The following is a 17,601-nucleotide window of genomic DNA, read 5'->3' on the forward strand; positions in this document are numbered from 1 at the left end:
ATTTAGGAGAACATTTTGACTCTAAAGAAAACAGCAGTAATGCCTAGAATGCACTCAGTGAGCTTTCTGCTGACCTGAGTGAGAGATGTGTTATTCACTGGAGAGTGAACACATGGGCTTCGTCAATATTGCTTTCACCTAGACCCTCAAGTTCTCTAGTGAATCTGACTGCCACAGACCTCCTGGTTTCTAAACTAGTGACAGTCCGTTCCCTTCTTATTAAACTCCCAATTATGGGAATCATAGGCTTCGTAGCCTGTCCTGGACACTGCGATGTCATAGAAAATGTGTTGTACCTCAAGATTCCCAGCCATATTTTGTCTCACGTATGGCATGGTGGCTGGTGAAGAGTCTTACAATTATAAGGGAATTGATCAGACCAGGGAAATGCTGTGGGAAGTAACAAAGCTGGTGAGTTGTTGAATGCTTTAATTTTACAGCTAATATGTACTGACAACAGCTTTAAGGTTTAGAAATAAACCAATGTACAAAATGGCAAAGATAAATGCATAGATAGTAGAAAATGGTTGGTAATGAAAAGAGAAAAGTTGAAGTAAATGTAGAAAGTAAAGAAAAACAAGAAAAGAAAGAGAAAAAAAAGAAAAATCTGCTCTGTGGTGCCAGAGCTTTCCATAAGATTCTTCCTTCCTAAACTGTTGTCCCTTTCACAAAGGCTCCTTCCTCCTGTCTCACTGCACCCCAGACCCTGCCAACACACTCTGCTGTCTGCTTCTGTCTCAACCACCCCAGTCTCTTCATGAGCAGGCATCACTGTGAAAGCTACTTCTAGGTTGCCGGATATCTTAACGTTCGTATCCTACAAATGGCTGATGCCTGCCTGTGGCAAAGTGCCTTGCTAAGAACATATCAAAGACAAATGTTAATTTTGTCATCCAAGTACATCATTTTCTTGGATCTCCATTTCCCAGTCCTTGTTATCCTTACCTAGATGTTGTATACTCTTTGCTTCGGGTAGGAAGGCAGCAAGAAAGCCTTACAAACAAGTTCTTGATCTTCCCTTTGACACACTTACAGCCCCTTCTAGTGTGCTTGTTGGCAGCTATGGGTGCTTTCTGGAGCTGCTCGTCTGGAGATTTTGATGGTAACACCCTCCTCATAACGTCTTCGACTATTTCATAGTCGTTTTCATGCTGGGAAGGAGATGGAGGGGACACAGCATAAAGGATATCCCTTGTGTTCAGGTGGTTGATGTCGGAACAGGTGGTATTGTTCTGTGTGATGTCAGGAACATCTCCTTCAAGATCTTTTTGTTCGTTGATGTCTTCCACGATCTCTAACACATCTAAATTTGTGTTAGTATAAGTGATGTCCTCCATCTTAGTGGCCTCAGATGATTTGTTTGCAGCATTTTCTGCCTTCATATCAGCACCCTGTGGGGCAGAATTCGCAGGTGAGTTAAGATCTGATGTATAAATCAGGGGAGCTGGACTTAGAGAAACCCTTGCTAGTTTTTTCATTTACCTCCTGGCCTTTCTTTACTTTGGGTTCTGTCATGAAGGTTGGCAGAGCCAGCTCACTCCACCTTCTCCTCAGTGGAAAGCGAGGGAGGGTGAGATGAAGAGAGAGCCTCCTGGAGTAGCAGACCTGTGGATGATATTTGCTTTTCCACCTGTAGATACGATTTTTCTGAAAAAGGGCGTCGTTTTTGGCTAAGGTCCAATAAAATCTATTTGGCAAAATTGTGTCACAGTTCTCTTCTGCCATTATGTTAGTCAGTGAGCAGGTTGTGTTGACAAGGCTTGAAATAGAGTACTCCGACGCTAATTGTTTGGAAGACTGTAAACTGTCATCAGTGAGATGGACCCAGGATACTTCATCTGCCATGTCCTCCATCTTTTCTGGTGGGGATTGGCTCTGCAATAAGATGCTAGAAATGAAAAAAAAAGCAAAATCAACATTAGGAGACAAAGTTCTGACAATCAGTTTGTACGTCAAGAAATCAAAAGTCTCACAAACATCCTAATGACGCATCTTGGTGGTCAAAGATGCAAAAAGCAAACAAACAAAGCACAACATTCCAGCCTCAAAACTGTTATGAGAAAGGATAAGAAAGAACATAGCTAGAGATCACTTGGCAGTTGAAACAAAGAGCTGGTCCTTTGAAAGGATGATCAAAATGTCATCCCTCGATATGAACCCCCCAAAGGAAGACACATATTATTGAAATATGAGACAGGAAAGAGATGAGTAAGATCCATGGGAACTCTAGGAGCTGCGAGAAAACTTTGTGTTGACAATCCTCAAAGAGATTACTTAATTCACAAAGCCAACACAAACAGAGATATAAGAAGCTACCTATAATGCAATAGCAGCTGCCTCCCACTGCTGCACCTGAGTATGATGAGGAATTCAGGAGCTTATAAAATATGCTAAGATCCATATGAGTACAAGATTGAAAGAGAATAGGTCTTTCTGTATAATGGAGATCACTCATCCTCAAAAGCTGCTTTACCAGAGACAAAAAGATCGTTCTAAACATTCTAAGATGGCAGTAGTACCCTGATGCCAAAACAGTGAATGTACACACACACACACACACACACTCACACACACACACAAATTTGTGCACACTGTGGGCTTACACACTCACACAAAAACACAAACCCAGACACAGACAAACTTACATGCACACTCAAATACACACAGTCAAAATGTATAATATTATGTACTTGTTGCCCATCATCTGAAGTGAGATTCCCTATTCAACACTGTTCAGTAACACATTAGAGATACCTCATGTTCTCAGTATGTTCAGCAATGAGTACTAGGGGTTAATCCACACAAAAACTGATCATCAGTTAAGAGACAAGTTTAGCGGGAAGAGTCCATGTTCATTCACAACGAATGAAATGTAGTTTTCTGAAATACACATGGACACAGCTTCGGATGTACTGTGCAAGTTCCAGACATATCTTGTGCTAACTAGAGCTGTGGATGTGTTTGTGGATTCTTAAAAGGGGAGTGCAGTAAGCACATGCCAGGGGCTTTTGCAATATAACACAGCAGCTGAAAATGATCCATGCTCAGCTCACTATATGTATAGATACATGTCTCAAGACATATTTTCTACTTTTCATAGTTAAGGTTTGAAATAAAACAACAAACCCCAAAAGAAATTATAGTATCACATGGCCAAACAAAATTTTTGAAAAGGGACGACCAAATTTAGAAAAAAACTGTCAAATGGGAACAAGCAGAAATCAGTGTCTCAGACACCAGCAGTGACTCTGTGACTTCAAAGATTGCACAGAATATGAACCTCATGGCAACATAGAAGAAATCTCCCAATGTCATGGTCCATGAGACTGGGAAATCCCAAGTGTATGAGGACAGATGCTAGATACAAATGCTCTCTATCCAACATGACTTTCTCTGCAGCTGCAGGATGCACTGAATGTCCTTTAGGAACAAATTCCTATCATTTCTCACAAAGGACAAGTTATGTTACTGCCAAGGTTGGACCAGTAACAGCAAGGAGTAACCCAAGATAGTTTCTCTGTCTAATAAGAGCGACTGCATTATTTTTATCATGGCAGTGAACATTTCTTTAACAGAATGCAACTTAAGGGGCATAAGGACTCCCTTGTCTCATGCCTTCTGAGAACAGCAGAGGCATGGAAGATGGAGGAGATGGGGAAGTTGGCCTTGGGAATATGCAGCTGAAGTAACTGGTTCCATGGCTTTGGCAATCCCTTGTTGCGTCCAGTCACCTAATACCTCTTGATGCTCTAGTGCTTTATTGATTTATGACTTCCCAAACCAATCAGCACTCCATCCTAGAGACCAAGCATTCAGGCACATGAGGAATTGTAAGGCTTTTCACATCAAACCTTGAGGACATTTTCAACTCTTAGGTAAGCCCCAAGTTAGAAAAATGACAGACTCAGGAACTCTGGGCTGACTTAGACTAGGGACTTGGGTCTTGAGGTTGGAACTGCGTCAGTGGTTTTTTCACTGTGCCTGTAAGTTCTCTAAGAACTCACTAGGATAGACATCATCACCTCTCCACACCTGATATTCAATTTTTCCCTTAAATTCATATGGATGGATCTAAAAGGTGGTAGGCCTCATTGAACATAGCAGTGTGTTGGGTTGTCTCTAGTTGAGATGGCATGGTTTTGTTTTGTGGTGAATGGGACATGGCTATTCAGGAAGGTCATCGAGAGAATAGATGACATGTGGGGCTCAACATAGCTTGGAGAATAGAATCGTGCCGGGGTGTTGACAGCGCACACCATAGTGAGGCTTACTTTCTGTAATTATCTAGTGAAGACTTAAAATCAGAAAAGAATATTTTAAAAATGTCAAAGTATCATGCTCATTTAAGATGAGAATTAAGCATGGTTTAAAACAAGAAACTAATTTGAAAGCACAAATTAATTCAAACACCATTCAAAAGATATAGATAAAAAGCCAACAATCCAGGAAAGAATCACAAATTCTTTTGGTCTAATCAGATCAACATGTCTGGACAGGTGGTGCGCAGGCCCAAGCGGTGGAGACACCGGCACACAGGCCCAAGCAGCTTAGACACCGGGACGCAGGCCTGAGGACCAGCTGGATATGGAAAATCTAGGTCAACGAGCAGAAACTACAGAAACAAGCATAATCAATAGAATACAAGAGATAGAAGAAAGAATCTCAGGTTCTGAGACATGATAGAAAAAATAAACACACTGACCAAAGAAAACAGCAAACAACAAATTCTCATCACAAAACATTCTGGAAATATGGGAAACAATAAAAAAGACCAAACATAAGAATAATAGGGATAGAAGAAGGAGAAGAGTCACAGCTCAAAGGCCCAGAAAATATTTTTAACAAAGTTATGGAAGAAAACTTTCCCAACATAAAGAAAGATATTCCTTTGAGTATTCAAGAAGCATACAGAACACCAAACAGACTGGATCAAAGAAAAACATCCCCTCACCATACAATAATCAAAACATAAAATATACAGATTAAAGAAAGAATATTAAGAGCTGCAAAGTAAAAAGGGCAAGTAACTTATAAAGGTAAACCAATCAAACTTACACCTGACTTCTCTATGGAAACCATGAAAGCCAGAAGGTCCTGGATAGAGGTACTGCAGGAACTAAGAGACCATGGATGCAAACCCAAACTACTATACCCAGCCAAGCTATCGTTCAATATCAATGGAGAAAACAAGACATTCCAGGATAAGAACAAATTTAAACAATACGTAGCCACAAATCCAGCCCTACAGAAAGTAATAGAAGGAAAATCACAGTCCAAGGAATCCAACATTGCCAACACTGCCTACAATAACTCAGGCATCTAGCGACCCTTCAACAGCACAACTCAAAGAAGGGAGACACACAAACTCTACTACCAAAAACAACAAGAATAACCAGAGTAAACAACCACTGGTCATTAATATCACTTAATATTAATGGTCTCAATTCACCTATAAAAAGGCATAGGCTAAGAGATTGGATACGAAAACAGGATCCAACATTCTGCTGTTTACAAGAAACACATCTCAACCACAAAGACAGGCATCTACACAGAATAAAGGATTGGGAAAAGGTTTTTCAAGCAAATGGTCCTAAGAAAAAAGCAGGTGTGCCCATACTAATTTCTAACAAAACAGACTTCAAACTAAAATCACTCAGAAGAGATCAAGATGGACACTTTATACTCATACCAGGAACAATTCATCAGGATGAAGTCTCAATCCTGAATGTCTACGCTCCTAATATAAAAGCACCCACTTATGTAAAAGAAATATTACTAAACTCAAGGCAGACATCAAAGCACACACACTAGTAGTAGGAGACTTCAACACACCTCTCTCACCAATGGACAGGTCAATCAGACAGAAACCTAGTAGAGCATTAAGAGAATTGTTGGAGGTAATGAAGCAAATGGACTTAACAGACATCTATAGAATACTCCACCCAAAGAGGAAAGAATACACCTTCTTCTCTGCAGCTCATGGAACCTTCTCGAAAATTGACCACATACTAGGAAACAAAGGAAACCTCTACAGATACAAAAAAAAATCAGTGTCCACCTGTGTCTAATCAGATCACCACAGATTAAAGTTAGAAGGCAACAGCAATGCTAACCCCAGAAAGCCGACAAACTCATGGAAACTGAACAGTCAACTAATGAACCACACCTGGGTCAAGGAAGAAATTAAGAAAGAAATTAAAGTCTTCCTTGAATTTAATGAAAATAAAGAGACAACATACTCAAACCTATGGGACATGATGAAAGCAGTGCTAAGAGGAAAGTTCATAGCACTAAGTGCTCACTTAAAGAAAACAGAGAAAGCATACATTGGGGACTTAACAGCATACCTGAGAGCTCTAGAAAAGAAAAAGAAGCAGACGCTCCCAGGAGGAGTAGAAGACTGGAAATAATCAAACTGAGGGCAGAAATCAACAAAATAGAATCTCATCCGGGCAGTGGTGGCGCACAACTTTAATCCCAGCACTCAGGAGGCAGAGGTAGGCGGATCTCTGTGAGTTTGAGACCAGCCTGGTCTACAAGAGCTAGTTCGAGGACAGGCTCCAAAACCACAGAGAAACCCTGTCTCGAAAAACCAAAAAAAAAAAAAAAAAAACCAAAATAGAATCTCAGAAAAAAGTCCAAAGAATCAATAAAACAAAAAGTTCATTCTTGGAGAAAATCAATAAGATCAACAAACCCCTATCCAAACTAATTAAACGACAGACAGAGAACACACAAAAAACTAAGATCAGAAATGAAAAGGGGGACATAACCACAGACACAGAGGAAATTCAGAGAATCATTAGATCTTACTACAAAAGCCTGTATGCCACAAAACTGGAAAATGCAAAAGAAATGGACATTTTTTTAGATAAGTACCATATACCAAAGCTAAACCAAGACCAGGTGAACGATCTAAATAGACCTGTTAGTCGTGAAGAATTAGAAACTGTTACCAAAAATCTCCCTTCCAAAAAAAGCTCAGGACCAGATGGCTTTAATGCAGAATGCTACCAGAACTTCCAAGAAGAGCTAATACCTATACTCCTTAATGTAATTCACAATACAGAAAGAGAAGAGTCATTGCCTAATTCCTTTTATGAAGCTACAATTACCCTGATACCAATACCACACAAAGACCCAACCAAGAAAGAGAATTACAGGCCTATATCACTCATGAATAACGACACAAAAATTTTCAATAAAATACTGGCAAACCGAATCCAAGAACACATTAGAAAAATTATCCATTATGATCAAGTAGGCTTCATCCCAGAGATGCAGGGCTGGTTCAATATATGCAAATCAATGTAATCCACCAAATAAATAAACTGAAAGAAAAGAACAATATGATCATTTCATTAGATGCTGAAAAAGCATTCGACAAAATTCAACACCCCTTTATGATAAAGGTCTTGGAGAGATTAGGGATATAAGGGTCATACCAAAATATAATAAAAGCTATTTACAGCAAGCCGACACCTAACATTAAATTAAATGCAGAAAAACTCAAAGCCATCCCACTAAAATCAGGAACACGACAAGGATTTCCACTCTCTCCATACCTCTTCAATATTGTGCCTGATGTTCTAGCAATAGCAATAAGACAACATAACGGGATCAAGGGGATTCGTATTGGAAAGGAAGAAGTTAAGCTTTTGTTATTTGCAGATGATATGATAGTATACTTAAGCGACCCCAAAAACTCTATCAAAGAACTCCTACAGCTGATCAACACCTTTGGTAATGTGGCAGGATACAAGATCAACTCCAAAAAATCAGTTGCCTTCCTATACACAAAGGATAAGGAAGCAAAGAGGGAAATCAGAGAAGCATCACCTTTCACGATAGCCACAAATAGCATAAAATATCTTAGGGTAACTCTGACCAAGGAAATGAAAGATCTATTTGACAAGAACTTTAAGGCATTGAAGAAAGAAATTGAAGAGGACACCAGAAAATGGAAGGATATCCCTTTCTCTTGGATTGGGAGGATCAACATAGTAAAAATGGCAATTCTACCAAAAGCAATCTATAGATTCAATGCAATCCCAATCAATGTCCCATCAAAATTCTTCACAGATCTGGAGAAGACAATAATCAACTTTATATGGAAAAAAACCAGGATAGTCAAGACAATCTTATACAATAAAGAACTGTTTGGAGGCATCACCATCCCTGACTTCAAAGTCTATTACAGAGCTACTCTATTGAAAACAACTTGGTACTGGCATAAAAACAGAGAAGTCGACCAATGGAATTGAATAGAAGACCCTGACTTTAAACCACAAACCTATGAACACCTGATTTTCAATAAAGGAGCAAAAGTATACAATGGAAAAAAGAGAGCATTTTCAACAAATTATGCTGGCAAAACTGGATGTCAATCTGTAGAAGAATGAAAATAGATCCATATCTATTATCATGCACAAAAATCAAGTCCAACTGGATTAAAGACCTCAATATCAGTCAGAACACACTGAACCTGATTGAAGAGAAAGTGGGAAGTACTCTACAACACATGGGCACAGGAGATCACTTGCTACGTATAACCCCAGCAGCACAGACACTAAGGGCATCATTGAATAAATGGGACCTCCTGAGACTGAGAAGATTCTGTAAAGCAAAGGACACTGTCACTAAGACAAAAAGGCAACCCACTGACTGGGAGATGATCTTCACCAACCCCGCAACTGACAAAGGTCTGATCTCCAAAATATATAAAGAAGTCAAGAAACTAGACCGTAAAAGGCTAATCAACACAATTATAAAATGGGGCACTGAGCTGAACAGAAAATTCTCAACAGAAGAAGTTCAAATGGCCAAAAGACACTTAAGAGCAAGCTCAACTTCCTTAGTGATGAGGGAAATGCAAATCAAGACAACTATAAGATACCATCTTACACCTGTCAGAATGGCTAAAATAAAAAAACACCAATGATAGCCTTTGCTGGAGAGGTTGTCGAGAAAGGGGTACACTGATCCATTGCTGGTGGGAATGCAAACTTGTGCAACCACTTTGGAAAGCAATATGGCAGTTTCTCAGAAAATTTGGGATCAACCTATCCCTGGACCCAGCAATACCACTCTTGGGAATATACCCAAGAGATGCCCTATCATGCAACAAAAGTATATTCTCAACTATGTTCATAGCAGCATTGTTTGTAATCGCCAGAACCTGGAAACAACCTAGATGCCCTTCAATGGAAGAATGGATGAAGAAAGTATGGAGTATATACATATTAGAGTATTACTCAGCGGTAAAAACCAATGACTTCTTGAATTTTGCATACAAATGGACGGAAATAGAAACCACTATCCTGAGTGAGGTAAGCCAGACACAAAAAGAGGAACAGGGGATGTACTCACTCATATTTGGTTTCTAGCCATAAATAAAGGACATTGAGCCTATAATTCATGATCCTAGAGAAGCTAAATAAAAAGGTGAAGCCAAAGAAAAACATATAAGCATCCTTCTGAATATTAACCTTCATCATGCAATGAAAGGAGACAGAGACCCACAATTGGAGCACCGGACTGAAATCTCAAGGTCCAGATCAGGAGCAGAAGGAGAGAGAGCACAAGCAATGAACTCAGGACCGGACCATGAGGGGTGCACCCACACATGGAGACAATGGGGATGTTCTATCTGGAACTCACCAAGGCCAGCTGGCCCGGGTATGAAAATTCATGGGATAAAACTGGACTCGCAGAACATAGCGGACAATGAGGACTACTGAGAACTCAAGCACAATGGCAATGGGTTTTTGATCCTACTGCACGTACTGACTTTGTGGGAGCCTAGGCAGTTTGGATGCTCACCTTACTAGACCTGGATGGAGGTGGGTGGTCCTTGGTCTTCGCACAGGGCAGTGAACCCTGATTGTTCTTTGGGATGACAAGGGAGGGGGACTTGATTGGGGGATGGGGAGGGAAAAGGGAGGGAAAAGGGAGGCGGTGGTGGGAAGGAGGTAGAAATCTGTAATAAATAAATAAATAACAGATCAACATGTCTGTTTCCAAGTGATCAATAATAACCTTGTGAACACAACCCAAATTCTGAGTCCAAATTCCCTGAAACCAACAAGTGAACACCTTCTCTGCAGTGTGAGGACAAGACTCAGACTGGCCAATGCCTTCAATGGGCGGGGACTGCAAGACCTCACAATGTATCCAGTGAGGTCATTGCAAGAAAGTACTCATGCTATTCAGAACCTAAGAATTTTTCCTCCTTCTATCTCCCAGAATGGCATTTCTTTCTCCCTGGCTGCGACCAAATTTTTGAGAAGAAACATCATTTCTATAAGTCCTACACTCATTCTCTGGCTCACAATGCATAGGAAAGGCATGAATGGAGACTTGGGAAGATGGATCTCAAGCATGCTTGCATGGCTGTTCTGGGTTCCATTTCCTGTAATGACCCAATTTTTCCTTCTGGTTTCTACCACCCAGCTGTTTCACATCCTTCCCAGATATCACCCCCTTGCTGAGACCAGGAATTCAGAGATATGAAATGGCGTTATAATCTCTGTCTTACAAATTTTAATGAGAACATTTTGAGTATAAGGACAATAGCAGTAACACCAAGAATAGACTCAGTGAGCTGCCTGCTGAACCGAGTTAGTGATGTGGTTATTCACTGGACAGTGGACACATGGGCTTTGTCAATATTACTTCCACCTAGAACCTCAAATTCTCTAGTGACTCTGACTACTGCAGACCTCCTTGTTTCTTTATTCATGATACACAGTCCTTTTTTATTAAATCCCAGTTATGGGAATCATATGGTATCCTGTCCTAAACACTGTGATGCCATTAGGAAATGTGTTGTTCGTCAAGATGTCCAAATTCATATTTTTTATGAGTAGGATGGTGCCAGAGGATGAGTCTTACAATGATAAGGGAATTCATAAGGCCAATGAAATGCTGTGCGAAGGAGCAAAACTATTGAGTTGGGTCCAAGTGCATGGTATAGTCAAACTATTTTCTAAAGCTAATATGTACTGACAAAAGCTTTAGGTTTAGAAATAAACCAATGTACAAAATGGCTAAGATAAATTGGCAGGTAGTAGAAAATGGTTGGTAATAAAAAGAGAAAATCTGAAGTAAATTCACAAAGTAAATCCAAAACTACAAACAGTGAACCCAAGTCTATACTGCAATATCAACTGTTCCTCCACTCCAGTGCCCCAGGTAACAAACTCACTGTGTTCCAGTCAGTGGCGATCACCGATGTTCAATTCCAAAGACGGATGCAGTACTAATTCTCTCAGAACAAAAGTCTGAGTCCCACTGCTTTTTAGCTTACAAATAGCTTTGCTGCAGTATAAGGACAAGGTCCAGGCCAAGCTGCTCCCTTATATAGGCTGGGGACAGTCTTTCCTCATAGTGGCTCCTTGTGAGGTCATACAAGCTGTGGACCAATCACAGCTAGCCAAAATCCTTCACTCTTTTCTAGTTCTTTTCATGGCTCCTCCCAAATCTATGTCAAAATACAACTTCGAGAGGCAGAGGTTGTCTTGTATTATGCTTTCTGACTGCCAGGCTTGGCTTAGTGCTGGGTTCAGCTTCTGGCCCTGACAGAAGAGTGTGAGGCAGCTGTTACCACTGTATTGATAGTTTCCCAGGGATTTTAAAAACCAACCACCTCCAGCCAGGCCACACATCCCTGAATTTCCTAATTACTCAAACAGAACTGCCTAAGGGGCACAAGGGATCAAGCATATGAGACAGTAGAGGATATATCAAATTCAACCCATGACAAAGACCTTTTACCCTCAATGGTAATAATAAATAAGGGGAAAGAAAATGATAGACTCAGGAAGATTTCTGGTTCCTTGGGTTATGGAGACTGGTTTTGATTAGTTATGTAGGATTCTTTAATGGCCTTGAGAATTGTGACCTTTAATTCTGTATCAACATTTGGTTTTTCCAATCCTCATCATCTCTGTATCAAGAGTATTCAATTCCTTTTGCTTTCAACTTAAACTGACAGATTTAAAAGATGTGGTCCCTTACTGGCACTGAGAGGCTCTAATAAGATGTTCTGTTTCCAATGCAACAAAGGCCATGTGAGGAACCTCTGTGGGCCTCAGAGGATGAAGCTTCATCATAATTGTATCATAAGAACCAATATTAAGTTATATTTTTTATATTTTAATAAATAAATCTTGCCTGAAAACCAGAGGCATAGCTAAACCACTAAAGTTCAAATAATGTTGGAACACATCTCCCCCCACCCCAGGATTAGGGATTCAGAGGACAAAACATCTCTGAGAGTTCATTGCTACCCTGGACTACACAAGACCAATGCACAAGCAATTCCAGGTAGTGGTGCCTCACACCTTTAATCAGAGTACTAGAGAGTCACATAATTAATCCCAGTAGTATAGGTCATAAAAGTGAGAGGAGAGAGAGGCTTGGTCTGCTTAGTCTGTGGCCATCAAGCCTTGGTAGAGGTAAGACTTCTTTAGTGAGTTGCCTGCTTTTCTGCTTTTCAGGTTGAACCCCAATTTCTGTCTCTAGGATTTTATTATTAGTACTACAACCTTGATCTGATTTCCCATCAGAATCCATAGATCTCATAAAATAGTGATTGATTGTCACAATATTAATGAGAAAGTCTAGTCATTCCAGAGTACTATATCTTGTAAGGGGGGGGGGCACTTGTTCATCCCAGCTACCTGGCTATCTTAGGCCTGAAATAATCACAGAGAAATGGTATTAATTAAGTCATTGCTTGGCACATTATCTCTAGCCTCTTATAGGCTATCTCTCACATTTTGATTTAATCTATTTCTATTAATCTGTATATCTCCATGTGGCAGTGGCTTACCGTAAAGATGCTAACCGGCGACATCTGTCTCAGTTGGAGGAACCCTGGCTTCTCTCTTACTCTGCTTTTTTTCCTCCCAGAATTCAGTTCTGTGTTCTCCTCCTACCTAAGTTCTGCCCTATCAGGGCAAAGCAGTTTTTGTTATTTATTAACCAATGAAAGCAACACACAGACGGAGATCTGATCTCGGCACCAGGAGAGACAGCAGGGCGGTGAGTTTGTGACCAGTGGCAGCGGAAGCAGCCCTGGACAGGGAACTCTGAAGCTACTCATCCCCCTCCCTATACTCCCCGGGCTCCCTGCAGGGGCTCTACCCCCCCATACTGCCTCTCTCTTCTTGTCCCACCCAGCTTGCATCCAGAACCCTTCTTCCTTCTGTCCCCTTTCCTCTTTGGGCACATAACACCATCCAGCTCAGTCTGTCTGGCGCTGGGGGCAAATCCTCAGGGCAAGTAGGCAGGCGAGACCTCCTTTGTCTCACTGGCCCGCCTGCACCAACCAAGGTAGGCGCTTTGTTTACGAACTACCCAACCTGCACGGAGATCCGATCTCGGCACCAGGAGAGACAGCAGGGCGGTGAGTTTGTGACCAGTGGCGGCGGAAGCAGCCCTGGACAGGGAACTCTGAAGTTCCTCATCCCCCTCCCTATACTCCCCGGGCTCCCTGCAGGGGCTCTACCCCCCCATACTGCCTCTCTCTTCTTGTCCCACCCAGCTTGCATCCACAACCCTTCTTCCTTCTGTCCCCTTTCCTCTTTGGGCACATAACACCATCCAGCTCAGTCTGTCTGGCGCTGGGGGCAAATCCTCAGGGCAAGTAGGCAGGCGAGACCTCCTTTGTCTCACTGGCCCGCCTGCACCAACCAAGGTAGGCGCTTTGTTTACGAACTACCCAACCTGCACGGAGATCCTATCTCGGCACCAGGAGAGACAGCAGGGCTGTGAGTTTGTGACCAGTGGCGGAGGAAGCAGCCATGGACAGGGAACTCTGAAGTTCCTCATCCCCCTCCCTATACTCCTCGGGCTCCCTGCAGGGGCTCTACCCCCCCCCCCATACTGCCTCTCTCCTCTTGTCCCACCCAGCTTGCATCCAGAACCCTTCTTCCTTCTGCCCCCTTTCCTCTTTGGGCACATAACACCATCCAGCTAAGTCTGTCTGGCGCTGGGGGCAAACCCTCAGGGCAAGTAGGCAGGCGAGACTTCCTTTGTTTCACTGACCTGCCTGCAACAAGCAAGGAGAGACATCACTATAATACCAGGAGACTAGCACTGCAGAGAGCCACAAACAGCATAAAATATCTTGGGGTAACTCTAACCAAGGAAGTGAAAGATCTATTTGACAAAAACTTTAAGGCACTGAAGAAAGAAATTGAAGAGGATACCAGAAAATGGAAGGATCTCCCTTGCTCTTGGATTGGGAGAATCAACATAGTAAAAATGGCAATTTTACCAAGGGCAATTTATAGATTCAATGCAATCCCCATTAAAATCCCATCAAAATTCTTCACAGATCTTGAAAGGACAATAATCAACTTTATATGGAGAAACAAAAAACCCAGGATAGCCAAAACAATCTTATACAATAAAGGAACTTCTGGAGGCATTACCATCCCTGACTTCAAACTCTATTACAGAGCTACAGTACTGAAAACAGCGTGGTACTGGCATAAAAACAGAGAAGTCGACCAATGGAATCGTATAGAAGACCCGGATTTTAACCCACAAACCTATGAACAACTGATTTTCAATAAAGGAGCTAAAAGTATACAATGGAAGAAAGAAAGCATCTTCAACAAATGGTGCTGGCACAATTGGATGTCAACCTGTAGAAGAATGAAAATAGACCCATATCTATCACCATGCACAAAACTCAAGTCCAAATGGATCAAAGACCTCAATATCAATCTCAACACACTGAACCTGATAGAAGAGAAAATGGGAAGTACCCTACAACATATGGGCACTGGAGATCGCTTCCTATGTATAACCCCAGCAGCACAGACATTAAGGGCAACATTGAATAAATGGGACCTCCTGAAACTGAGAAGCTTCTGTAAAGCAAAGGACACTGTCATTAAGACAAAAAGGCAGCCTACTGACTGGGAGAAGATCTTCACCAACCCCGCAACAGACAAAGGTCTGATCTCCAAAATATATAAAGAACTCAAGAAACTAGACTTTAAAAGGATAATTAACCCAATTAAAAAATGGGGCACTGAACTGAACAGAGAATTCTCAACAGAAGAAGTTAAAATGGCCAAAAGATACTTAAGGTCATGCTCAACCTCCTTAGCGATCAGAGAAATGCAAATCAAAACAACTTTGAGATATCATCTTACACCTGCCAGAATGGCTAAAATCAAAAACACCAAGGATAGCCTTTGCTGGAGAGGTTGTGGAGAAAGGGGTACCCTCATCCATTGCTGGTGGGACTGCAAACTTGTGCAACCACTTTGGAAATCAGTGTGGCGGTTTCTCAGAAAAATTGGGATCAACCTACCCCTGGACCCAGCAATAGCACTCTTGGGAATATACCCAAGAGATGCCCTATCATATGACAAAAGCATTTGTCCAACTATGTTCATAGCAGCATTATTTGTAATAGCCAGAACCTGGAAGCAACCTAGATGCCCTTCAATGGAAGAATGGATGAAGAAAGTGTGGAATATATACACATTAGAGTACTACTCTGCGGTAAAAAACAATGACTTCTCGAATTTTGCATGCAAATGGATGGAAATAGAAAATACGATCCTTAGTGAGGTAACCCAGACCCAAAAAGAAGAACATGGGATGTACTCACTCATAATTGGTTTCTAGCCATGGATAGGGGCCACTGAGTCTATAATTTGTGATCCTAAAGAAGCTAAACAAGAGGGTAAACCCAAGGGAAAACATATAGATATCCTCCCAGCTATGGGAAATAGTCATGACTGATGGGCAAAAAATTGGAATCTTGGGGGTGGGGTGGGATGGGGATGAGGGATGATGGGGAGAGAAAAGTGTGAAGGAGAGGATGAGGGGAACTGGGGGAATCGGGGTGATTGGGGATAAAGAAAGGTTGGATAGGGGAGCAGGGAAACTCATACCTTAGGTAAGGGAGCCACCTAAGGGGTGACAAGAGACTTGAACTTGGAATGGCTACCAGATGCCCAGGGCAATGTCCCCAGTTAGTTCATTGGGGCACCTGAGGATAGGGAACCTGAAATGAACCTATCCTATAATCTTACTGATGAATATCTTGCATATCGCCATAGAACCTTCATCTAGGGATGGATGGAGATAGAGCCAGAGACCCACACTGGAGCACCGGACTGAGCTCCCAAGGTTATAATGAGGCGCAGAAGGAGAGAGAACATGAACAAGGAAGTCAGGACCATGAGGGGTGCACCCAACCACTAAGACAGGGGGGCCGATCTATTGGGAGCTCACCAAGGTCAGCTGGACTGCTACTGAAAAAAACATGGGATAAAACCGGACTCTCGGAATGTGGCGGACAATGAGAGCTGACGAGAGGCCAAGGAGAATGGCACAGGAACTTTCATCTGGCGATGGATCGAGAGAGAGACAGAGACCCAATTTGGATCAACCGTCTGAGCTCTTAAGGTCCAAATGAGGAGCAGAAGGAGGGAGAACATGAGCAAGGAAATCAGGACCACGAGGCGTGCACCCACCCACAGTGACAGTGGAACTGATCTATTGGGAGCTCTCCAAGGCCAGCTGGACTGGGACTGAGTAAGCATGGGTTGAAACTGGACTCTCTGAACATGGCGGACAATGAAGGCTGATGAGAAGCCAAGGACAATGGCACTAGGTTTCGATCCTAATACATGAACTGGCTTTGTGGGAGCTTAGCCTGTTTTGATGCTCACCTTCCTGGGCCTGGATGGAAGTGGGAGGACCTTGGTCTTCCTGTAGGGCAGGGAATTTGGACTGCTCTTCAGTAGCGAGAGGGAGGGGGAATGGACTGGGGGGAGGAGAAGAGGAGTGGGGATAGGGGAGGGGAGTGGGGGGAGGGGGCAATGTGTGGGAGGAGGGGAGGGAAATGGGAAACGGGGAGCAGTTGGAAATTTTAATTAAAAAAGAATAAAAAAAAAAAGAATTGAAAACAAAACAAAAAAAAAACAAAAAAAAAAAAAAAAAGAAAATGCCTCACAGATGTGCCCACAGTCCAAACTGACGGAGACAGCTCCTCCATTGAGATTTCTTTTTTCAGTTAATGTCTAGGTTTGCATTAAGCTGACAAAACTAACTAGCACAGAGTGTGCAAGTATGTGCAATAATGTATGAAGAATGTGTAAAGGTAGGACTGTGATTGTGTGTATACATGGCAATGTCACATGTCTGTAGTCATTTCTGTGTCAAATGATTAAAGGCACACACCATTCTATTATACTTTCAAGCACATACCCAGAAACCACAATCCTACACTCAAACCCATGTACACTAAATCATACTCTTACAGGCACGAACAAGACAGTATGTTCATTTATATGTGATGGGGTGTGAGCTTTCAATATTGTCAGAATATAATTCCATGAAAAATGGGAGTAATTGTGAGTATATGATGTGTAAGTTATGTGAGCCTATGAGAGTAGAACAGTGTGTATTTCTAAGGAAGAAAGAATGTGGAAAGATGGGAGCCTTAGCTAAGGTCTCCATTCCTGTGATAAAGTACATGACCAAAATCAACTTGGGGAGGAAATGGTTTACTTTAACTTGTAGGTTATGCTCCATCTTCTGGGGAAGTGAGGGATGGACTCAAGG

At 41.9% G+C, this 17,601-nt stretch overlaps 1 protein-coding gene across 1 annotated transcript in view; it reads right to left on the reverse strand.

The window, feature by feature from the left end:
* Positions 1-9,841: 9,841 nt before the first annotated feature.
* LOC130865093 (E3 ubiquitin-protein ligase HERC2-like) overlaps positions 9,842-17,601 on the reverse strand; it is a 136,155-nt gene continuing 128,395 nt past the window's right edge. The window contains 1 exon segment of the mRNA XM_057755970.1: positions 9,842-9,979. The gene's annotated coding sequence lies outside the window, so the exon portion shown is untranslated.

Source organism: Chionomys nivalis, chromosome 23, assembly GCF_950005125.1.
Source record: "Chionomys nivalis chromosome 23, mChiNiv1.1, whole genome shotgun sequence".
Lineage (NCBI taxonomy): Eukaryota > Metazoa > Chordata > Mammalia > Rodentia > Cricetidae > Chionomys > Chionomys nivalis.